At 41.8% G+C, this 24663-nt stretch overlaps 1 protein-coding gene across 1 annotated transcript in view; it reads left to right on the top strand.

The window, feature by feature from the left end:
• The first annotated feature begins 5016 nt into the window (after nucleotides 1-5016).
• The window catches only part of LOC130199088 (kazrin-like), a 153594-nt gene continuing 133947 nt past the window's right edge, over nucleotides 5017-24663 (top strand). The window contains exon 1 of the mRNA XM_056422300.1: nucleotides 5017-5031. The gene's annotated coding sequence lies outside the window, so the exon portion shown is untranslated. The remainder of the gene's footprint in view (nucleotides 5032-24663) is intronic.

Raw genomic sequence — 24663 nt, 5'->3', positions numbered from 1 at the left:
CCCCCCCCCCGTTGTCACCGTTTTCACCCCTCATGAGTTTGCAGGTATGGTTTTTAGTTCACCCTTCTTCTCTTTTTATCTGAACTGTCAAATGTGGTGACGGAATAATGTTCTTCATGAAAATGGGAACTTTTTTAATGTTTAAATCAATAAAACCCGACAAGCATATAGTTTGTTTCAGATCTTCAGAGCCCATGAGAGTTGATCATTTCCTAAAATAGCTATTATTCTGTTATGGTTATATGTTAATGATGCCATTTATGATATCACGCATACTTGAATATATCATTTTATTAGTTTTAACTAATGGCCCTCATAGCCCATCTTTTCCGGATGCCAGATATTTAAGAGGTGCAAACTGTGCTTAATTTTGCACGCCCTAAACCACATGCCAGGCTTCCAGTTAAGCACCACAGGAATTAGTTTCACCAATATGAACACAACAGGATTGCCTCCTGCCTCCAGCTGTCGCCCAGTATGTGGTTATTGGATACTTTGAAACGTCGAAAAGGTATATGATTTAAAAAAGCAACAGGCCATGACAAACGACTGAGTTTATTTTTGTTAGATGTCCCGATGGCAGAAAACTGCATAAAATTGAAACGTATGAAAATATAAAACACCATTTTTATTTCACTAGTTTTCGGTGTATGAAACTGTGGCCCACTCTCATGAAGACTGCGGAGGAAAATTAACTTGAAGTGTTTTTATTTATACAGCTGTTTCTTGAGAATACAAAAGCAAGCCTACTTAGAGCTAGCTAATTAATAATTCACAGTATAAACGGAACATTACATTATTATACACAATGGCATCTCGGAGGACTATAATAAGAGTTTTTATGAAGACCAGAGTTTCAGTACTATCGATACTTCACATCAGCTCAGTGCATAGCAGCACATGTTCGGCTGACATCGAAGACCCCAGAACTTGATTTTGGCAGATCAGTCTTCATATTTCTCAACATTTATCCAAGGTGTCATGCGTGCTGTGAACAATTCCCATGAAATAAGCCCACTTTATTTAAAGTCTTAGCCTGACGGCTGCACCGAGTCCTTTTAGGTTTGCTGCAGTCATTCTTTCAAACATTTTCCATCGCTAGTGATTGTAACAGGTTTCAGGCCGTTACCCGTGGGTTTCCCCCTCCAGCACCAAGGATACCCAGATAACACCGACGAGGTTCCGTTATATGACATATTTATTCTGTAACACACACACCGAGCAGACCGCAACACTACGCGTCTGCTCACTTCTCCCCTCCACTCTCAAGTGGGAGCTTTTATAAGAGTGGCCTCGGCTGATGATCGGCTGCTGACTGATTGCCAATCATCAGCAGCCGAGGCCAAATCAGAGACAGCTGCCACAGTGATCTTATTTCTCCCGGCTCCCAGAGTTCTCCCTTGTGAGCAGATAACGGCCTGACAGGGTGCCATACCTCCTGCTCACTGGGTGTGCTGTTCCTGCTCTATAGGAGGGCGTGTAAGGCACTTTGCGATTTGCCCATGTTGGCTAGACACTGACGGAAGAAAGGAGACAGGAAAAGCGCAAGGGCAAAGCAGGAATGACACATTTAGATTCTTTGCATCCATTTTAAGCTAACGACTGCAATATTAGCTCTCTTTTTTCCCTCACAACCTCCATATCTGCTCGCTCTCGTCAGCTTTTACATGCGCTGAAGGCAAGCTGCGGGGAAATCAAAACGCCTTTAAAAGAAAATAAACTATTGTGTGCCGGTTTTATTTTGTCTGTGAAATGATGGGTGATGCTTCCAAACCATTTGGTTGTTGCTTTAAAGGCCTAATGATCGCAGCATTGGCAACTGGACAATCAACAGTTGATGTTGAATACAAAGGGAAAAGGTTACTGTAAAATATCTGGATTGTTTTGATTGCGAAATGTGGCTTGCATGATCAATGGCTATGAATTTTAAGTTTATCAATAATATTTACCCTGCTGTGGCAATTTGTCTTGTTTTGGGCAGTATACACATTTTCGGGACATATTTATTTTCATTTGAAGTCTGATCTGCCAATTCAGGATTTATTAATAAGAACCATAATTTACATAATTACACAAACATTGTTTTAACTTTTCTTTCAAATTAAATGAATAAAATTCACAAGTGCCTGCATGTTCATTACATGGCCAGTAGAGGGCACTAAGTGTAAATAGCTGACATCACATCTCCCAGAGGTGCACTGGAGGAGAGAAGAGGCTGCATACATGGACTGCAATTTACGATTATTTTGATAATCGATTAATCTGTTGATTATTTTTTCGATTAATCAGATAAAGAAACTGTAATTTTCAACCCTTATTTCAACACGGGGTTCGTACGGTCATGGATAACTTGTAAAAGTCATGGAATTATTAAATGGGTAATTGAAAGTAATCTAAAAAAATAAAATCTAAATTTTTTGGAAAAGTAATGCAAATGTGTTATATTCAAATGTTAATTTGCACGGAATATATACAGTATGCTTTGGAATTCTCATTGTTAGTTTAAATACTACATCTTCAAACTTGTTCATGTATACACAGAGTTTTCACAACATGTTTAATCATGGACATGTGGTTTAAAGTCCTGGAGATCCACTGGTCAGCATGTGGATGAACCTGTTCATTGGTCAGCATGTGTATGAACCCTGTTCACTGGTCAGCATGTGGATGAACCCTGTTCACTGGTCAGCATGTGTATGAACCCTGTTCATTGGTCAGCATGTGGATGAACCCTGTTCACTGGTCAGCATGTGGATGAACCCTGTTCACTGGTCAGCATGTGTATGAACCCTGTTCACTGGTCAGCATGTGTATGAACCCTGTTCACTGGTCAGCATGTGGATGAACCTGTTCATTGGTCAGCATGTGTATGAACCATGTTCACTGGTCAGCATGTGGATGAACCCTGTTCACTGGTCAGCATGTGGATGAACCCTGTCACAAACAGAACTGACAGCGTTTTACTCGCCTGAGTTTACTCAGCCGACTATTTGTGGGTTAACTGCGTCATACGTGTCGGTGAGGGGGCGTGGCTTATCTCCGTTGCTTTGCTCCGTGGAAAAATATTTTCTGCCACGGAATAAATAACCACTTTTTCTACGTTATACTTCTTGTGGAAATGCCACACATGTGGTAACATCTAGCGCCCTGGTGTCTGGGTTCATGACATCACCCGTAGGCGCACTCAGCTCCGTGAATGTCACTCCGACTGCGTGAATGACTTCCGCTTCCAGCGCCAAGAGAGCAGCAGCAGCCAATTAGATTCACCAACGGAGGAGCAGCTCGGCGCTGATTGGCTCTCACAACGCAGCGTTCCGTTTCCTCTCCCTCCGCTCCGCTATTGTTCCTCCTCCGCCGCTCTGCGCTCAACTCTTTTTATTTTCCGCGACTTATTGAGCGCCGTAATAATCGCGCGACACAAAGAATCGAGAATGAAATTCGTTGCCAACTATTTTAATAATCGATTTTTATCGATTTTATGGATTCGTTGTTGCAGCCCTACTGCTTACCTAATTGCTAATTTGCGTTTAGAGTTTTCACGTAAATAAAAAATGTTGAAGAGAAAAGGTGGCATTTTAAAGCCGTGTTTAAATTCAACCTCAGTTGGACATAAACACAACATCAATGTGTGAGAAGGCTCGCTGGCGTCCTGTCCTTGGTTGCATGTTCGCGCTGCGTTTGGAGAGGTGAGACTGTTGGAGTGTCTGTGAACTCAGGCGACAACCCGCCCACACTTGTCAAATGTCCTACTCGAAGCATGTTTGCTTAGAATGTCAGCCACGGTGAAAGATTATTTATTTTTGAGTTATGTAACACATTAATCTACACACTCTTATTTTTGTTGTTGCCCTGGGCTTCTGTGTGTAAAAGAGGCTTTATATTTGCATTCCTGATAGGACCCTATCCAGATCCCTGGCCTAAAATCATCTTTCACTTTATGGATTTTAGCAGGATGGATTTCTTAATTTGGTAGAAATGTGCCGGTGCATGATTCCAGCAGAACACACGGTTTCATGGTTCAGAGTCCGTATCGGATGACCTCTGGGCAGTAGGTCAATCCTTGATCACCGCGTCTCCCTTTCTAACTGACAAAGCTGTACGTTTGCAAAGTTTAAATGCTGGAAAGATTGATAATGAGACATGAGGGGTTAGTGTAGCAGCTCATGAAAAAAGATACGTTTGCTAAAATGCACAAAATAATGGAAATTGCTTTTTCTCACACTTTCATTTATCCAACATTTCCGCCATGCGGGTGGCCTCGGAAATAGTCGAGATGACCTTTCAAAGTCTAAAGGGGATTAATTGTAAATGGAAGCGGGTTGAGGAAGTCTGTGTGTGTGTGTGTGTGTGAGTGTGTGTGAGAGGAGAAGGAAATGCAGGAGGGCTGGCAATTTCTTAACGTGGAAGCCGAGCTGGAGAGGAAACCTGGAAGGAGAGGTTTGCCAGAGACACGCAAAGGCAAGAGCAGGGAAACAAAACAGGATGGCTCTCAGGCCCACATGGAACATTCTGAACCAGAGGGGGCCTTGACAGAGAAAGTCCGTGACAGTGTGATAGTAGGAAACCATTTTCTCCCAGTGTTATCTCTGTGGATCCTGCTCAGAAAGAGGCTGGCAGTCCACCAACAAAGGAAGTGTGTGAGGGTGTGTCCGTGTGTTGTGTGTGCTGCGTGTCAGTGTGTATGTGACGGTGCTCTTCTTTTGAAAGCATTTTTTACACTCTTAAGCCTGCCTGCACTCACGATAGGTTGGACATGTAAAAAGCTGTACTCTTTGCTCTTTAATTGACTTTTGTAAACCCACTAGATTAACAACCAATCCAAACAGAACAACTGATCTCTGCTAACTGATTTCATCGTTGTGTTTTCCTGTAGCGGTGCAATCTCTGAACAGCTTGAATGACCAGATTGCAAGCTTCATGGTGACTGGACCCAAGCCGCTGGAGCAGGAGCAGCCTGTCTCTCCTCCTCCCGAGAAGGAGCCGCTGCAGAAGTCCATGACCCTGATGAGGCACCTTCTTGTGGATGCACAGGTACAAGAAGCAACAGATTACGTTTCTCTCAGGAAGGCGGGTGGGATGAGAAAGACACTCATTGCATGACCAAATGGATGCTGGATACAGAGGGGGGGGGGGGGATGAAGTCAGTGTCACCGCATATTTGAGGGAAGATATTTTTATGACACTTTTCTGGTGTGATCATGGCACTGGCCTGTATTTAGTCATACTCTATTACAATATCTATATTTCTATCAAGGGATTTCAAGGGTAATGTGTTTTTGTTTTTTGTTTCATTATCCAATGGCTATAGTTTGTCAAAATAAAATGAAAGTCATTTAATCATTTAGATTAATCAACTTCTCTGTAATATAGTTGGATACATTGATTGTGGTCAGTCGTGGCAGCCTCTTCTGTCAAAATAACATGGTTATGTTGCCATGGGTGGTTTTCTTATAGATTCAATTATTAATTACTTAAAAAAAAAAAAAAGGATTGAGGGATTATCAGTTTAAAAAATACCCATTAGTTGTTCAGTGAAGACGCATGTAATCGACTTTATAAATTGCTGGATAATGTGCTCTTAGAGAAGAAAGGGCAAAAAAAGGCCCATGAATTTGTGAAATCACAAAACGGAGCACATCCTGGTGTTTGCCGGTACCTGGCAGGCTGGGAGTGGAGGAGTCGACTGCATGCTTCATTTTGCACCGGTGCAAATTGTTTGTGAAGATACAGAATGCTATTTCCGAGCGGCTCCGGCAAAGGGCCTCAGATGAAATGAAAATATTGACTTTGTGTAATAGGGGTGCAACAACAAGGTTACATTTCCTCTGTCAGAGTCAATTGCCACTTAAATTCCTTCAGTACAACGACCGATACACTGAACATAGCGTTGGGCGGGCTTCCACTAGGCACGACATTCCTCTCTCCGACATCTCCTTCTCGTTCTCTCTTGTTTTGCTCATTTTTCTTGTCGATACTTTCCCCTAACCTTTGTGATGGAAGAGGAGGAGATGAGAGGCTGGGCTCCTTCGCGCTCCAATTAGGGGAGGGGAGTCTGCTGCCAGCTGAAGTGGCGGTGTCGCCAGTGTGATTGAGCCGTTTGCAATTTATTGCACATATGCTTGTCGTGTTCGTTGGTTCCAGTGTGGTTTCTACTCTCTCGCTTAGATACAAATGTATTTGTGCTGAAGGAGGCCCTGTCTGAGCTATAATGTAACAGCTGTTGCTGAATCACAATAGTCACGAACTGTAATCCACAACAATGTGGCAAGGTTTTAAGTGATTGCCAGTTGGACATTTTGATGTGTTCTCGTTGATCCAAACCTAAGCTGGGTTACCACACAGATCCAAACTAAAATATCTACTTAGCATTGCTGTCTACTTTGATTCTCTCGTCTATTTCTCTGTGAGGTTACAAATCGTGTTAATGTTCAAAGCTAAAAACAAAACGCTTTTGCACAGGAGACGTGGGGACGACTGAGTCAGTGACTGCCGACTGACATTGAACGCTCCTTTCTCCTTTTTCTTCTTCTTCACGTTATCACTTCATCTCTCATTCTCGCTCTAATCCACAGGTAGCCATCTTTCTTTCAGCAACACAGCAGACTGTCTTGTTAATTCATTTCCAGCCCAGGTACCTCTCATTCTGTCAGCAGTCCTTTGAACGTTGACCTTTGGGTTTAAGTCATGGCGCAAGGAAAAGGTCACAAAACATCTGTCCATCAGTGAGGCCTGCAGAACACATTCATAATGGCAACAGGAGGGTTTTTGTGGTCGTGGAAAACCTTGAAATTGTATCAATGATATATAAAAAGTTGTGCTGTGAAAAATAACACGTTAACTCAGTTAATTCAATTACAGGTTTAACTAGTTTTTTTTTTTTAACGCATTTAACGCATGCGCAGAATGAGCTTCCAATCCGTCTGTTGTTGGTCGTCGGGACGAAAAAAAAGTCACTTGTAAAATGAGCTTCCAATCCACCACTTCAATCTGAACTCTGTCCGCTCTCATGCAGACGGTCTGTTCATCGGTAATGATCCTTCCGCAGGTTCACCTACGGAAACCTTGTTACGACTTTTACTTCCTGTAGATCAGGGTCTCAACACGTCGATCGCGACCTGCCAGTCGATCGCGGCGTAGTGTCGGTAGATCGCATGACATTAAAAAGATTGGCCCGCCCCCTGACATGTTCTCTATCGCACGTCTTTGTTCTTTTATTAAACTAAACGTCTGTTGTTGATCGTATCTCCACAGCAGCATGTCATGTCTGTCTCTTCGCGTTGCGTTAACACTTATCGATCTCCGTCTGGCGCGCCACAGAGCTCCATGCGCGCGCATCGGGACCGAGCAAAAAAAAAGTCACTTGTCAATCTGTCCACCTTTAGATTGTATCATGGTGGAGTTAATGGTTGACAAACAAGAGAAAAATGCTCTGTTTAACCCTCCTGTTACCTTTACATTTACGAACATATTTTACCCTCAGGGTCAATTTGACCCCAGCAATTAAAACCTCCAGAAAATTATTAGAATTAATATTGCTTCCCAAGTTTAAGTGTGAGATACTTTATGTTTGTTTGTTGACTACCTAAATAGCCCTTTAAATAAATAAAAAAGTTGATATTTCTGATATGTTTGACACAGTGAAAAACAGCCTGGGATCAAATTGACCCCAAAGAACACCGACATTAAACATTGAATGGGGTCAAATTGACCCGAAAGGTAAAAGGAGGGTTAAACATTCTGTTTAGGATGAAGATGTATTAATGTTCCATATGGAAGAAAACTGCTAAATAACTGCTGAGTTGCAGCACCATTGTATAGAAGAATGTATAAATGTATATATCCGTCTTTTGTCATAAATCTCTATGTTCTCACAAAATATACCGAGAATATCGGTAATATGTGATTAATCATGATTAATCCACAAAAACCTGTGATTAATCCGATTAAAAATTTTAATCGTTTCACAGCCCTAATAAAAAGTGTATTCATATATTAAATGGACAGTTGTTTGACAGTTCAACACGACGCCAAATGACGTCCCCAGTTCGTCAAATGCCAAAACGTTAAGCAATTCCTTTTCAAAAACACAACTAACACACAATTAAATGATTTGTTTATCAACAACAGAAAAAATATGTATTGTTGACCTGCATATAGAGGTTGCTGACCCTGGTTCAAATTTGAAAATTAAATGATTGTACCTAAGGATTAAACCGATTATTATGATTGTCAAATTTGGTTTGAAATGATTATAAATAATTTATCTTCAATATCCAAGACTTGGCATGGATCCCTGGAAATAAACGCTCAACAGACGACCACTGGATGATTTAAATACTTTTATGTGAGACGTTTCCCTCTTGTAAAAGTTGTTGCTGTGATTGAAAGACACGGTTTGCCTCTTTACTTCCACCTCGATGGATCCCCTGCCGCTCTGCAGTGTGCATCACACCACCTGAGGTAGTTGACGACAAATCTCTGAATAAAGGGTCTCCAATCCTCCTTCACCTTTCTCAACTTTCTCAGAACATTATTAAAACATGGCAATTTTAACAAGCCACCACTATTTTCCCACAACAGACTGCTCACTGCAGAGCCGCTCTGTGAGGATCTTTCTTTTCCTCCAAGGGCCCATCTGGTGTGTATCCTGCAGTCAAGCTGGGAGGAGATTGGCTGCTGAGCTTTTGCCGCAGACCCTCTCTCTATCTCCCCTTTCCGTGCTGTACCCAGCTGTGACTACATTAGCTGTGCTGTCAGTCATCAGCGGAGGGGGGCGGGGGGAGAGAAATGGAGAGTTTGAGTGCAGGGGGGATGTGGAGGCCATTAAAGGTGACTTTGACAGTGACTGAATGGAAACACTGATAAATAAGATCTATCTGACCCCCTCTGACCTCCACTCGGCTCTGACTGAAAAAGCAAAGCAGATTCATGTCCTCTTTTTTTTTTTTACAGGAACAAACTTGCACAAAATTCTTGAGCTAAAAACAATGAATACAGGAAGATATCGGATCAATATTTCATGTAATGACATTTTCACAAAAAGGCAGCCTTTTTAAGCCTTTTCTAATGTGTTTCAAACACAAATCAATAGTGCTGGCGTTGCCGGCTCTTCTGAGAGGATCAATATTCTTTGGCTGTGTAATGCACAAACTTCGCTTCGCTGGTACGTATTGTAGATTTACAAAGTCTCCCGCTGAACTCAGTGACATGGATTCAGTATAATTGATGTCCCTAAAAACACGTGTTGAATAGATGTAAATGAATAGTAATGTTGCCTTACAGCTGCACTAATCAATATTTTAATACGAATAGATGAGAAAATGAAACGTCATGTAAAAGTAACTTATACTGATAATAATTCAAACTTATATAGCGTCTTTTCTGAATACGCTTAACAGCCAACAGGCAAGCCACTCTGCTATCGTTATGCTTGTTTTGGTTTGACCGCTCACAACTGGACTGCTGTACTCTTGTGTCAGTGCTCTCATGAAACTCCAAAGATAATGTAGCTCCATGTCTGCTGGATGTGTAAATAAGCATCTGTTTCATAACATGCCCATGCCATTCATGTGTATAACATGTATCAACTTTTTTAATTGATGAAATGTAAATAATGTGCTCACCGCTTGTACTAATGCAGCCAAAAGACAATCAATGCTGCAAAGGTAGTCACCCCCCTATCGACAGCCAGTGTGGACTGCATACCTAATGCTGCATCATATTAAAAGCACATCCTGTCTGCAAATGAATATTTCAACACAAAGGACTGACTTCCACATGTATTAGCCAATAGGGCTGGACCTCTGCCCAGGGTCATGGAACAGCACAGGCTGCGCACAGTCTCTGCGGACTGGTGGGAGGGGCTAGAGAGGGAGCCAGTGTGTGATGGGTCCGCCTGGGTCAGTCTGCCCCTCTCCGACTGGAGGCTCAGCTGGCCCTCCAGAGCAGGGTTCTTCCCCATGCATAATACATCACCATGGTCCCATCTGCCCTCTCAACCTGTTCGGACTGCATCGGGCCTGTCTAATAGGCCCTGCACCAATCAGGGACATCCATGTGCTACTATGGTGATGGATTATTGTGGCCCAGCTCAATCCCAGAGTGTGACAAATGAAAATGGAAATTGGGTAATTTGGTTCAAAGAGAGTTTTGTCTTCATCTACTGTTTAGAAATAGTCCCGGTGTTTCCTGAGCTTCACATTTCCAGTTGAAGCTCAAGACATCTTGTAGTATTTTCAAAATACTAAGCTCACTCGATTCACAGCTTCAGTGTTCTTTGAATTTGAAAATTATTCTTTCTTATCAAAGGCAGGAAGCTTGAATTTAAGGCCATTTGTTTAGTCTCCGGGATGGTTGCATTTTCAGTTTGTGTATTCCTATTTCTGTTTGCCATTCCTCAAAGTCATAACTTCTGTATCTCTGAGTCTGAATGTTATTCCAGTGATGGCCCTTATACAGACGGTCAAACACCTGTCATCACTAAAGCTGCTGCGGCCAAGAGTACTGCACTCAATGACATTCCCATGGATATCTTATTCATTACGTTGATAGTGTCCGGAAGGAACATATAATTATATATTAAACTCTTATCAGCTATTTGCAATTTTGCACATTTATTTTGAAGCTTTTTTAGGGCCAGACAAAAATGTTATTCTCGGTGCAAGATGGATGATATTATTATTCCTCTAGCTGGTGGATTTGTATTTTGAGCAGATTGAGACTGACGGCATATCTTGTAAGGAATAAATTGAAAACCCTTTCATTATAGGAATGCACTGCTGAATGTTGTCTGCAGTGCAAAGAGCTTGCTGCCATATTGAAACAGCAATGGTATGGAAGTAGGAAATAATTTGATGTAACAAATCGCCCCGATTGCAATTTTCTTGCCCGATTTTGATTTTTGATTTAATTAAAAAAAAGAGTAAAGTCTGACATACTGATTTTTTCTTTTTGAGAACCATAACGGCATAGGACTACACACAAAATGTCTCTTTTCTTTTGTTCAATATTACAATGTAATTGTATGTTCATAATAAAAAGCAGTTTAGAAAGAGTTAGACGTCTAATTATCCCACCGCCCCACTATTTTCTGTTACCTGAACTTTATGGTATTAGTTCTTAACTTACAAAATAGTCTTTGAAATGTGCATCCTACAAAAGTCCCAGAAGCAGCACTGAGGGACTGAGCTGCCTTTAACTGTAACAGTTGGACATAAAGCACGACCTGCAAACTGTTCTAAAGACACAGTTCTTCAGTAGAGCGCGAGGGGTTCAAAGTATAGTGGCTCCTTATAGTTTAGAGCTGATATAAAAGTACCAGCACATTAGTCAGCCGTTGAGTAACATGAAAAGTTTCTACCTGAAAGCAAATGTATAATCCAATCCATATCTTGGTCATATTTGATATATAACCAAATGTATGGGATCCTTATCAAACAATATATGTGCCACTCTTCTACATGAAGTGTATTTAGTGCTATATCTTTAGTATGCAGAATTATTGTAATGCAACATATTGTTTGTTCATTTGAGCTAGCTAGAGACTGAAGTAGTCATGTTTGGGCTGTTTTTCTAACTTCCTTGAACCCCCTATATCAGTCAATGCTTTCCTGCTGCAGGAAGTCTCTGGGGACGCAGACAATCTTTCCACTCAGCCGGCATCTAAAGACCCATCGCGTGGAATAAATCAGAGTTTTTCAACCGCTGCACATTTTTTACAATAAAAAAATCCTGTGGCACACGAATACCTAAAAGTTACAAAATGTCACATTGTAGCACAATACAGCATTTACGATGATCATTGAAGTCTCTTCATTTATTGATGCGTACTCAGTTACTTGTTGATATCCTGGCAGAAACGGAAGAAAGGCACACATGAAGCTCTTCTTCAACAGCTCCGTCTCTCTGTTTCTCGTCTTTATAGCAGCCAAGCTTTAAAAGCTCACCTCACGCAGCTTTGTTGTGCAAAATGGAAGCAATGTTGAAATTGCTCTGTTTGCAAGAATGGGGAACTCCTTGGCAACAGTCAACCAAAAACTGTCCAAAAGTAGATCAGCAATGCTCAGCCTTATGCCACGGTCTTGTCTCGGTTCGGTTAGTTCCTCCTGCTCGAGCAAAGTCACGTCCTTTCCAAAAGCTGTGGCTGAGCTATATGGGTCCCTAACTCAGTCAAGGCATTCAGCGGAGGCTGAGGGCAAATACAGTGACAACTTCACCAAGTCCTTTGAAGTGTCTACCTATCTCACACAGTGCAGCAGTGTTGACATCTTGCCATATCAGGCCTCGCATTTGTGTGTTCAGTTCATTCAGGTGCTGAAATATATCCTCCATGTATGGCAGCCTTGCACACCACTCCTCACTTGTGAGCAGCTTTGCATCATCGCACCTCTCACCAGTCAAAAACACGTTGAGTTCCTCCCACAGCTCATACACACGGGCCAGCACGTTGCTGCGCGACAACCATCGGACTGGTGTGTGTTCTTTTCTAAAACAAACGCACTTGGTGTCACACCGTGGTGAAGCTTGTCTTGTCTTGGGTTTTTGTCTCGTAACTTCCTGTTTTATTTTGAAGTCTAACTCTCCTCTCGTTTCAGGTCACTTGCCCTTCCTCATGTGTCACCGGTCTGATTGTCTCTCCTGATCCCTGATTGTTTCCACCTGTTCCCCATTACCCTCATGTGCTTATAGTCTGCGTCTTCCCTCTGTCCTGTGCCAAATTGTTTCGTCTCATGGTCGTTCACCAAAGCCACGTTCATAGCCGCCGAGCCTTTTTGTAAACTGAGTACCAACCTCGAAAGAGCGATTTTTGTTGGAGTTTTCATAGTCCAGCTTTTTATTTCTTAGTACCTTGTTTAGCCTCCACCTCTTAGGAGAGTTTTTGTTTGAATTATTAAACTCTGCTCTCTGACGCCTCAGCATTTGAGTCCTGATTGGAATCCCGGCCTGACACTTGGGCCAAGAGTTGAGCACGTCCACTGATGTCAGTTGACTCATCAAGTTGCAGTGCAGATTTCCCACTGAGGCATATCTTTCTAAAACAAATGCTGTCGATGTCTGCAGACACGTTACCAATAGGTCGGGCAATTGTGTTACCTGGAACTGAGACTTTAGCTCCCTAGTGAACCGTGTCGGGCCGAGCATCTCGTTGTCATCGGCTCTGCAGGTCCGTAGTATTAATGTCTCTGCCACAGTGTGTGGGCTTTTTGATGTGGCCTCCGGTTCAGCTCCTAAGTAGCTTTGAGAGCTTTCTCAGACACAGTTGTGGATGTCCTCATCAAAGTGACCTGTTTCTCGGTTTGTGTGCGCAGGTGAACACAATAGTCCCCGTGCTTGTTGTTCTGGGACGAGATGACGTTTCAGCTTGCTTGGGACCATGGCGATGTTTGATAGCTTTTCTCCACACCAAGCATAGCGGGATCGGTGCAGTCGGATCCAAACGAAAGATAACTTTCACTGTCTCAAACTCAGTTGTTTCTTTATTTTTTACCACCACTCGTACTGGTCTTTTTATCTGGGTTAGACGGTTGCACAGGGCCCAGTTCAGAGTCTGCATTTTCCTTAAAAAAATATTTCTCCATCGCCGTCCTTCACCACAATGTCTCGCTCGCATCATTTAATTCTACTATCTTAAATGTACAAGGTAATTATTGCGCTACCTACTTCCACCCACTGGCATGAGAGTATTTAATTACTCAGCCAGCCACTATATTGAAGGCTCAGACGCCAGTGTGCTGTGTGCCGTGGCATATAGTGGTTGAAAATCACTGGAATAAATAATGGCAAGTTGGAAGAGACCTCGCTGCAATGAAAACTGAAAATGAGCAGTCTATTGATTTGGGAGGGGCAATTAACGGAGCAAGGGAGAGAGCTGATTGTGCAAGCCTTTTAACACACTGCACAGTTTCCAAGCCCTTCTCTCAATAAGCTTTAACCCTTTTAATCAGAGGTCAAGGTGTGGCTCTCACAACGACTTGCACAAGCTAAGTGAATAAAAGCACAACATGGTTATAGTCGGCATTGATCCAGACTGCAGTGCCCCAGAGATTCTGTGATTCGAAGCCCTCCGAGCCGGTCGCCAAACAAAGCTGGAGCAATGACTTGCTGTCCTTCCGATCTCCTGGGATAAGGAAAGATAAATGTGCATTCTTCAAGGTGAAATGCGAGCTTGAGGTCAAATTCAAGCAAACGACGAAGTTCTGACATTTTACCCAGAACCAAATGTTTTCAGATTGCCGATCGGGCTCGTCTTCCTCAGGGAAATGGCTGTATTGGTTTCCCAAATCATTTGTGTTTGATTTTGGTACTGGGTGAGAAGACCGTTTCAGCTTGATCTCGCTGTAACGGGTGGTTGTGAACTCCATGTGGGATTGTCTGCAGAGAGATACAGGACCTTTTGTTTGGCTGTAATAACGGGATTATATAACAAAGCCATATTTCATTTATCCACTACACTGCTACATACAAAATGGCTCGATGACCTTGTTTATGGGCAAAATGCTATCGCGGACAGGGGAAACACTGGATTGTCTCACAATGCTTTTATTATTGTGGCTAAAGGACCCAGAACAAAGAACTTAAAGGAATCCACTGAATTACTTTTGGATATTAAATAGAAATATTTGCGTAACTGGTCAAGTCACACCTAGGGTGCCAGATAACCTGGCTTGTCCATATTCACGGTTAAATCTGTATCGTTTTTCATCGGCTGTGTTTTTATTGGCTTGCCATGGCAGAAATATATTGTTATCTCAAGTGTCTGTGTACTTTCCGGCGCTCCATGCATTTTAATTATATTTATGTGTTTAACATTTTTTTACCGTATGCGAGCCGACGTCGAGCCACTTCATGTACGTCATGGTTAAACTTAGAGGGTCACAGACGAAGAGAATCAGCCAGCTGCAGGAGGGGTCAGTTAGTAGCCTGTTGGTATCAACGCTAAGTGCTCTCCCTCTTCATGGGAAGCTGGTTTCAGTCTCGATGAGGCCGGCCCACATCAGACAACACTCTGCACATCTAACTTGCTCATCTATTGATGCAGTCTAAGTGGAAACCACTGTTTATGGGACTGCTGCCCCAGGTGTGTGTTTGTGTGTGCCCATGAAGGAGTGTGTTACTATGGAAACAGGCCATCATAGGATTATTTTTGATTTTATAAATGGGATTTATAGGAGAAGAGGTACTAGCCGAGGCTTGTTTATTTGTTAGTACCTCTTGCTCTGTGTTTTGGCTCCCTGTTTCTTCCATGTGTTGTATTCTTCATATTACCTTCTAGAACCGGCTCTCTCCCGAGATCAAAGGCTTTGCCCTCAATTCTGATTGTGGTTTCAGGTTTATATGGTGCTGCCTCTGACGCAGATGATTGCTGTGGCCATAGCAACACAGCTCATGATCCTGACATGTGACTTGAAGTGGAAATGCTTGAAGTATGCGTATATGTGCGAACAACATGCATGTGGAGCCTCGACTGTCTTCATTCTGTAAACTGCAACCTGTGAACTATCCCTGGTAAACAGCTGGTTGTATTGAGGTTACAAGAAGGAGTAAATAAAACTAGTGACTTCAGGAAGTTTAATGTAGAGGCAATTGTAAAGTTTGAAATCTGCATTATGAGCGAGTCAGCACATTACAATAGCTCTGTGCTCTGTGCGCTTGCCTGCACAGTGGAAGTCGTGGTCAATACAGTACTTTTTATTGACCTGCATATTAGATGATGCTTATTATGAGACAACCGCTCCACTTTTGATTATATGCTGTGGGGTGAAAACTTTTTGAAGATGAGAAACCCCTTTTCAAAGTCCTACACAGTGGGGGACCCCTCAGACAACACTGAGACAACTGCCCACTCTAAATAACACTGTGCTTTACGTTTTGGAGATACAGTTGCCTCTAGAGATTTAAACAGGAAATGCATTGTTACCTTTGTTCTACATCTGTTTACATTCACATTGGCCCCATTGAAGGTATGAGTCTATTTATATGCTTAATAAGCCCATTTATGGATGTTTATTTGCAATGGACATGGGAGAAAAGGATATCAAAGTTTTATTTGAACGCATGGTCAGGTTGATTCTAGAAATATGTGTATCATATCCGTGTGTACATATTTGACTTAGAAAGGACTCTGAGTAGAAATGCTAACCTTGCAGCGATCAGACACCAGGGATATTTTAATGACCTCCCCCTGAGTCCAGTGACACGTTTAGAAACTTGTTGGTGACTTTCATGGATGTCTTCTCACCAACATGTATATTTATACATCATTTTGTGATTTTGAGGAAAGGCGTTAGGTATTTTCTGTTCGAAAGAGTCGGTAAGCCTATCCCAGCATGCATCGGGTGAGAGGTTGAATATGTCTTGGGGACTGGTCCCCAGTCTGTCAGGCTAACGAACACGCCAACACACTTTTCATTGTCACATTCATAGCTGGTGGCTTCTGATAATAAGAATATGATGAGCTGTGCTTTCCTTCCTTCTGCCAGACCTGCCACTGTTGCTGGTCTTGTCCTGTTGGATTCATTGTCAAATCGATGTTTCTGCACTTTCTTTTAAACAACACAACTGGCTTTGCCCGAAGCTGCTCATTTCATGCGCGTCTTGATGAAAGAAAAAAACGGAGTGCGAGCCCCACTTTGGATTGTGGTGATTAAAATATGATAAAAAGGTTTTTAAAAATGTGTTGACGGTGACATTGCAGACACGTATCACTTTCGTTAACACGGCGAGACGAGTCAGCAGGTGAGCAATTCATTCTGGTCCGGTCCATGATTTGAAAAGCCGTGATGCTGTCATCCGAGCCCTCTCAACACTTTGGATTATTCTCTCTTGAATGAGGTTTAAAGGAATCCATGAATGGAGAGCGGACTTAACAATGCACGGCTCAGCAGTGTTTTGTTTTGGAAAAATCACTTTTTCACAGGATCATCATGAAAGAAAGAATCCCGGGTTGTTTCATCTATAGAATCATTAACCTGTTGTGCTCAAGCATGAATTGAGGTCAGCCCTCTCCACTGCAGAGCGTATCGGTTTAGTCCATCTATGGACAAGCTTATTGGACGTCGTAGAAGCCTGAAGATAAGAATACCCTGCACTTTGACTTTGGGTTATATTTGGTTTAAATTAATTGACATTATTTTTCTCCATAGATTTATTTTCCAATGCAACCCGTCTTTGAAACAGTGAGCCCGCGTTAAAGTCTTTTATACCGCAAGAATAAAGTAAGGACTACTCTCAAATGTAAGAAAGTAAAACTCTTTAAAAAAAAGACGGTATATTTCATATTTTACATATACATTCCTCACATTACGTCCATCCACACACAAAGGAGGAATCTAGTTGAATAACCCAATGTGCTACTTTCTTTGCTCATTCAGTCAGACACAGATCTGAGACGCTGGGCGGCTCTTGTCTCTACAGATCCTTCTAAGTTGTGAGACTCCAAGTTCAAGGCTGGTACGCTGAGCGGTGGTATTCTCCCCGTAGCTAATGAACCATCCATCCGAAAACGAAAATGAAACCACCGGTGGAATGGACTCTCATATAGTCTTAAATACAAAAACAGATGCGACTAATATCTCATTTCAACTGTTGGATTGTCATAAAACATTTGTGATGCATAATTAGAATCGTCAGTCAGAAATGTTTTGAGTTTAAGTTTCTCCTCCCTTGAGCACATTTCTCTGTCAAGACTCTCCCTCATGTAATAAGACTCATGTAATAACACTCATGTAATAACACTCAAGGCAGCAACAGAAAGCTGAGGCCCAAACTCTCAAGTGTTCCAAGCTCTTCACTTTTTTTTTCCATCTTCCGTCTTTTACTTTGCTTTGGAGAAGTTATGTCTTGTCTTTGATCTTGGGCAGTGATTATAGACCGTAAAAGTAGACAGGATAGATCTCGTGGTTAAATACCAGAGTAAATGGGATTAGCTTTTGGTTTCCCATGAGGTCTACTGAGCCTTTCTACAAAGTGCACTCACTAAAGATGAATACTGTGCTGTCTGAGTAATAGATGAGAGCATTTTTCCTCCTCACAGTGCCACTGAAATGTGCATGTCGAACTCTTTCTAATTTTATTGAGGTCATTTCCAGAGGTCTCATCTGAACAGTGGACTGGAGTCGTATAAAAAAGTCCACTTGCAACGGCCTAAACCCTGTGCAGAACAATTAATCCACAGTTTATTGAAGGAGGGCCAATGCCAGGTGCTTCCATTACACATGCCTGACTATATATTATGATATTAAAGTGTGAGTTTCACCAATAAAAGCTTTGGCAGTGTTGGTTGTTTGACTGCTGGACAATGTAATTAGTTAACCAAAAGTCATGTTAGCCTCGTACGACCAAAGCAATAGCCAGAGCTCAAAGATCCTCCCACATCATTATTACTATTATTTATGCAATTCTTTACTTTATATTCATTTACGATGACAATAAAGAAAGACGACAGCAATGCATCCTCAGTGTTTCCCCTAGGTTTACAGCTTCAGGGGGGGGGGACCGAAACATACACAAACACCTATAGTTGGTTCTTTTGCCAACTTAAACTAAAAGTTGGAAAAGTTAATATTTATCGACGCTCGACAATTAAATGCAGTATAAGAATTCTTGAACTTATTTTATAATTAAACCAGTTTGTTCCATCAGACAAAAAACGTATACAAGTTTTCAATCACTTTATTAGAATACAAATACAGTTCTATCTGTGCAAAAAATGACTAACATTTGACAAATAGCTTATTATGGCTGCAATTAACCTGTTTTGCACTGAATATCTTTCCAAGATAACAACAATAAAGTGCAACCTGTAAAAAACTAAGACACGATAAGAGTTTTACACTGCATATCTTTTCAAAACAACAATAACGTGCAAAACAAAACGAGTGCAGATATGTGCGGTTCATCACGTTTTGTCATTATCATACGCTGCAATGAGCTTTCCACTGAACATCTTTTTAAAACGGAGTTGCAGCCTTGATACGGCCACTCAATAAAGCTCAATGTTGAGCTCTTGTTTTGAAGGGCAACGGCAGGAAAACTGAACTCGCCGAGGTAAGACTTGGCAAGTCGCCAAGAGTCTCGGCCGTCACGCAGGCGCATCGTAACCCGTTAACGCCGTAACGTAAAGAGTAACACGAAAGCACAGGCATTTTGCTCTTTATTTATTAATGACTTAATTTGATGTCTGTGAACTTTGTAATATGTGAAGTTCTCAATAAAGATCTTGAAATAAAAGAATTTCCCCTGGCGCCCCACCTCGTTCCTGCTCCCGAACCCGGAGCAGGAGAGCTACATTTAATAAGAAAACCTTCAAAGATGCCAAACACAATTTTTAAACTGAGTAACTTTTAAGGTTCTTCAGACTCAGAGGCTGTTTCAGACCTGTACATTGTCTGTTTTGCTTATTGACAACTTGTTGGAAGAACAACTGAGCCTGTCAGAGCTATTTAGGTGGGATTAAAAATGTAGACATCGTATTATTTCAGGACCTAATCCTCTATAATAACTCCTTCATGCTTATGCAGTGTTTTTTTATTGGAGGGGGGAGTGTGTTTGTGTGTGTGGGGGGGGGGTTACAGTGGAGTGAGTTCTTGAATAATATCAACCAACAAATGATACAAACATTATTTGTTGGTGGTGATGCAACGTGTTGGATACGGTTGCCACTACTGAACAGTTTAAAAAGGCTCCGTCTGGTTCCAGACTTTGTCAAAGCGATATCCAACGCCTTGAGGAGTGTCTTTTTGCCACGCACGCACGTCTTAAGTGCACTCCTGTACTTATTTCTCCCTTTCTGTTTCAGGGTCAGTCGAGCTGTCTGTTTTCTGTATTTTTGCTGACTGTCTCGGCACGCTTGGGCGACTTTCAATTTAGCTCCTTCTGATAACTCGGCCTCTTTCAATAGATAAATATTAAATTAGAACAAGTTACTCCCACTCTCTCAGCAGGCAATCGCATCCCATTCCCCCAAGGCCTTAAGCATCAGCTCAACGAGCACCGCTGCTCTCTGTAATTAGGAACAGAAAAAACAAAGCACACACCAACGTACTTGGCCAGCTAGATGAATGCCCTTTGCATTATCGACAGTAACCCTCCAGCTGCCTCCACCGGATAACTGGACATTATTCAGATCAGCTCTGTATATTCACAGGGGGGAGTCACAAAAGGCTAAATGCACCACATTTCCTTCACTGAATCTGCATTTATGAATTAAGCACAATAATGTGGAGGATAGGATTTGAGACGAGCTTTTCAAATGAAAGATAGATGTGCTTTGCTGTAATGCTCCTACTTCTCCAGAAGTGTCTCCTACCTATATACAGAAATAATCTTCTTGCAAATCCTCTTCATGTTTGTTTTTAGCAGTGGTTCTAGGTTCCAGAGAAGGTTGTAATCCTGTAAGCCTGTTTGAGTGTGTAACATTATTAGTCCAACATGATTTGGATTGCAAAAGACAAGTGAGTCTGATTGGGTCGCTCCCAGGGGAGCACTTCTGGATGAAGGTAATCTTGTGTTGCATCTGACTCTCTGGCACAAGATGGTTTGTGTGATAGCGACATGCCTCCGTGCTGAAAGCTGCTGCAGATGGCTCATATTGATGTGTGTCGCAGCAGCAAAACCTCAGTGCGGAGCTGTCATGTGGTGTCACGGTTGTCGCAGCGAGAGAGGACCCAAATGCCGACATTACTGCAAAAAACAATCTTTACTCCAACAAACCAGAACGGGCCGACAAACACGCGGACCAAACAGTACGAAGCCACACTGGGAATGAGACGAACAGGGTTTACATACACAGGCAAGGTGAGAGGATTGGACAACGGGGAACGAGACACAGGTGGACACAATGAGGGCGGGGCCAGAAATCACACAGAAGGAAACAATCAGGGCCAGGGCAGACAATCACAGGGAGACAGACGACACAAGGACTTCAAAACAAGACACAAAACGAGACACAAACTCCAGATCATGACAGGAGCAGTGTGAGAGCAATATCCCGAAGCAAGTATGCAATTTGCTTTATCACTGTTGTGAAATCCACCTTTATAATATTGATTTACTTATTCTTCTTCAAGCCATCTTCTATGTATCTGCTATGGTTTTGGTCCGTTTATTTATTTTCCTGAATTCTTATCAAACCAACTTTCTATCTTCTTGTCTATTCTATATTGATGATACTCTGTCTTAAACTATGTATACAATCAATGTACAGTTTGTAAGTATGTTTCTTGACTGAACACACACACACTCTCAGACACACACGCCTGTTGTAGTAATCGGTCCCAAGGTTACATATTGTTCAATGTGCCTCCACCCCAGCTGACGTGCAGTGGTACACACTACAGTGTAGTCCTGAGCTGTCCGGCCTCTCTGGTTTGAGGACAGTTTGTCTGTCAGGATACTGCTTACATATCGTGTGTGTGGAATTATAGCGAAGAGAAAAGGCACAGAAAGACAATTGGAGCTCACTGATATGAATTTCTGTGCGCATATTTACTGTTGAGTGAAAGTACTTTTGTAAACTCCTGTTCTTACTTGAACAAGTCATGTGTAGATGAGTAACGTTAGGCTGGTGTTGTGCTCGGGCCAGACATGGAAACCAAAACCAAACGGTACACATTCATGGTACCGTTGGCTTTAATAATAATAATAATAATAATAACTTTATTTATATAGCACCTTTAAAAACAATGTTTACAAAGTGCTCCACAGAGTCAAAGCAAAACAAGTGGAATAGCAAGAAACCAATATTACATTTTAAAGTATATACGAAAATAAAATGGAAAATAAATTAATTAAAAACCAAATAAATTAAAAACAGACAACTAAATTAGGGGAACCAAAGTTCTGCATAAAAAGACTAGAGTACTTAAAAGCTGTTCTATAAAAATGGGTTTTAAGAAGTGATTTAAAAGAAGTTACTGATTCTGCAAGCCTTATTGCCTAAAGCAGTGGTCGCCAACCCGTCGATCGACCGGTCGATCTCGGAGACGTTCCGAAACACATTGTTCCTTGTTTTCGAACATTTTCTGAAGTGTCTTCTGAAATGTTTTCTTTCTGGCTGGAAGATTGACATCAGAAAACATCTCCGCCTGATTCATGAACGCCTGAAAACGGGTTCGCTTACACAGCCGTGTTCTCAGCTGTGCGCCCTGAAAGAGGGGAACGTACCACTACAGGTGGGACGCAGGGGGAAATGCAGAAAGACCTTTATTGATAACTTCACATATTACACAAGCTCAAAGTACACCGACATAAAACTAAGTCATCAATCAATAAATGTTGAAATGCCTGTACCTTCGTGTAAATGTTTACGTTAAGGCATTAACAGGTTACGCCTGCGCATGCGCGACAGCCAAGATTCTTGGCGACTTTCCAGGTCTTACCTCCGTGAGTTCGGCTTTTCTGCTGTTGTCCTTCAAAACAAAAGCTCAACATTGAGCTTTTTTTCCTTGTCTGATCGAGCAATTTGGTTTACTTGAAAGTGATTGCAATTGCATTTATTATATTATTTGAAAAGGGACAGATGCAGGAGTCACAAATGGTGATTCTCATATTTATTATTATTATAATTATTTAAATCTGAGGATGTCTGTTGAGTTGATGCGAATGTAATCACCAACGGTCTGAGTTCAGAACCAATCCCAGATGAGAAAACTTTCATGAATACCAAATTTGCCCCCGAAAAACTCGTCAGTGGATTTGAGAAAATCACCAAATCAAAGACCAGGAGCTGGATTACTGACAGACAGCTGACAGACTGCCTCAGACTGGCTGTCTGTGCTTATGAACTAACTACAAGCTCACAGACAGAGTTCAGTCACAGCCATCACACTGACTGGAGTCACATGGCTTGATGGCATTATGATCACAGAGCTGAACTTACATGAGTTGCACTGACTGATCATGTTTTCAGTGTTGTGTTGTAATTGGATTGGATTCAATTTATTGTCATTGCTAGAGTACAGGTACAGAGGCAACGAAATGTAAATAAATACAACATTTATATTGGTAGTTCATCCAGCTGCTCATTGCAAATGTGTTTTTTCTTGTCCATATTGTGTGCGGTTAACAAATATCTTACTTGTTATATTACACTTAAATTCTGTGTTCCTGGTCACATCAATTTGAACGCTGGACCAAAATGACAATCAGGCCAAATAAAAAGTTGTAAGTCCAGTCTGGACCGTCGTTTTCTCTCAACGCCTCAATAGGTAGATCTTGCCGGTCATGAAGGCGGAGGTCAGGGATCTTGGGCTCAAAAAGGTTGGTGACCACTGCCCTCAAGCATCCAAAACAGGAAGAATATCATTTGCTATCATTAAGGAAGGATGAAAGGAAACCAGTGTTGACTGTAAATAGAAGAATTAACATGAAACACAATCAATGATTCACTTTGATATGAGAACACCACACAACGTCTTGTTGAACACCAATGTCAGTGTGTGCCACATGATGAAACACTCCAACATGTCATTTGGACGGAACTGACAACCAAACTAAATGAGTCCTTCTTTAGTTTGAAGGTTTTGTCATTGTGCATAAACATGTGTAGTTATAAGGAGTTTAGAAGAACGACCAATGCCGTCATCTTCCTGGAGAAGGCGGTCTCTTGTTGGCACATCGGCAATGCAGTTGCACATTTGACTCCAATTCCTCTATTCCTCATTATAGAATCTTTTTTTCATGATATTCATTTTTGTTATCCATACAGAGTGTAATTTTGTAGCATGACACATCCACAGTGAGACTTCTCACCTGGAGAGAATTGATCAATGTTTCACAGCATTGCAGAATCTGGCCTCCAACATTTAGCTGCGGCGTGACCTCAATGTGAAAACCTCGCCGTCTATTGTCAAATAAAGGTGAGCTGGTGATCTCCCGTGGTTTGCATATGGATATTAATGGCTCGCAGTATTCCAATTCCAGACACCATATGAGACATGTGTCTGATGTAAACCATTAGCTGGTGAATTGTGCAGGGAAATGATTGACATTTTTCAATTAATACAGCCAGATGAATTTAATATGTTTAGTCCATTAATTAACTGAAGGAAATGGAAATGACCCTCCCTAAAGTAGAATTAGCATGATCTATGCACGGTTGTGCTGGGGTCGATTACCCAGCTACAACCAGGAGAGGGAAAGAATGCAGTCGGTTTTGATTGATGTCAATTCACATTAATTCTGATGGAAAGGTCTGATAACTTCACTATCTGACTGAGCTTCTGCCAAATTCAAAGAAGGTCAGCCTTTCTGCATCTGGGTTCCTCCCAGTGTTTGCAGTGCGTTGGCGCTGTTTGAAAAGGTCAGCTGGTCACAGTGTGTAAACAGCAGTGCTATAATGGAAGAAGCTACATCTCTTTGATGCGTCACACACAACCGTGGGTAATATGGTGGTTACTGTTCGGCATTCATTTACCCTCACTGCCTTTCTCATTTATTAATGTACTTCCAACAAAGGGATTTTCCTACATATTGTTAAACAAACACCTGAATACTTGCTTCAACAAATTGAATGCAACAAAGCGGAGCAACAATAGAAACCCATCAGATTGACAGATGATGGGACTTGACATGACATAGATTGAAATGTATTTGGATCAATACTGACAACGGAGATGGTAACGTGTCCTGACAGACATTTAAACTCTTGACATAAACATAAACTTA

This window comes from Pseudoliparis swirei, chromosome 9 (genome assembly GCF_029220125.1).
Source record: "Pseudoliparis swirei isolate HS2019 ecotype Mariana Trench chromosome 9, NWPU_hadal_v1, whole genome shotgun sequence".
Lineage (NCBI taxonomy): Eukaryota > Metazoa > Chordata > Actinopteri > Perciformes > Liparidae > Pseudoliparis > Pseudoliparis swirei.
The sequence above is the reverse complement of the archived record's forward strand: the minus strand, read 5'-3'. Positions and strand labels throughout refer to the sequence as shown.